The sequence below is a fragment of the Nematolebias whitei genome, chromosome 5 (genome assembly GCF_014905685.2).
Source record: "Nematolebias whitei isolate Nwh7 chromosome 5, NemWhi1, whole genome shotgun sequence".
NCBI classification, from domain to species: Eukaryota; Metazoa; Chordata; class Actinopteri; order Cyprinodontiformes; family Rivulidae; genus Nematolebias; species Nematolebias whitei.
The window spans coordinates 43745060-43746534 of NC_056502.1; positions in this window are offsets into that span (position 1 = coordinate 43745060).

A 1475-nucleotide genomic window follows, 5' to 3' on the forward strand; every position below is an offset into this window, starting at 1 on the left:
GTCTCTCATCCAAGAGACTTCCTCAGTCTGAGGTGCTGTTTTCAGCTCAGTCTCTTAAATAGCACCTTCTCAGAGTGGTTCTACCAGTTTGCTGCTGACAACCAAAACCAGCTGATCACATGCTCAAGAAGGACCATCAGCCTAACAATGGATCATTAGCACACTGATGGCTGCTTACTATTCACAGAGGGCTGAGTGATACTAGCAATCACAGCATTGTAAGAGGGGGACAGTTGAACCTGGAGGCCTCCACCCCTGTTTAATGATGGACGATTTCTTTTCACAAAGATGGCCTCCTTTACTCCTCTCTCAAACCATCGTTCCTCTCTGTCCAGGATGTGAACATCTTCATCCTTGAAAGAGTGACCGCTGGCCTGGAGATGAGTGTAGACCACAGAATCCTGGCCTGATGATGTTGATCTTCTGTGCTGGGCCATCTGATAGAGGACATTTGCAAACCGAGGTGTACCACAAACCCACCCACACAGACCAGTATTTGCAGTTTGACTCCCATCACCCTTTGGAGCACAAGTTAGGAGTTATCAGGACTCTGTATCACAGAGCAGACAGTATCCCCACTAACTCAGGAGCCAGGCAGAAGGAGAAATCCTACACAAAAAAGGCTCTAGAGCAATGTGGATATCCTAACTGGGCCTTCCTGAAAGCAGAGAAGAAACCCAAACAGGACTCCAGTCAGCCATCAGGTGAAAAGGAGGAACCCAGACCCAGACCAGTGGTCATTCCATATGTTGAGGGAGTATCAGAGAAACTGAGACGTTTATTTTCTAAACATAACGTCCCAGTGGCTTTTAAACCCCAAAATACATTACGGCAAAGACTGGTTCATCCCAAAGATCCAGTCCCCCGGCACAAACAGAGTAATATTGTGTATGCTGTTCAGTGTCAGGAGGGCTGTGATCAGTCTTACTTCGGGGAAACTAAACAGGCACTGGCCAAAAGGATCGCCCAGCACAGAAGATCAACATCATCAGGCCAGGATTCTGCGGTCTACACTCATCTCCAGGCCAGCGGTCACTCTTTCAAGGATGAAGATGTTCACATCCTGGACAGAGAAGAACGATGGTTTGAGAGAGGAGTAAAGGAGGCCATCTTTGTGAAAAGAAATTGTCCATCATTAAACAGGGGTGGAGGCCTCTGGGTTCAACTGTCCCCCTCTTACAATGCCGTGATTGCTAGTATCACTCAGCTTTCTGTGAACAGTAAACCGCCATCAATGTGCTAATGATCCATTGTTAGGCTGACGGTCCTTCTTGAGCATGTGATCAGCTTGTTTTGGTTGTCAGCAGCAAACTGGTTGATCCATTCTGAGAAGGTGCTATTTAAGAGACTGAGCTGAAAACAGCACCTCAGACTGAGGAAGTCTCTTGGATGAGAGACGAAACGTTTCTATATTTTTTTGCTTTGTTTTGTTTTTTGTTTTTTCGAATGTCCAGAGGACCAGATTAACCTTTTTT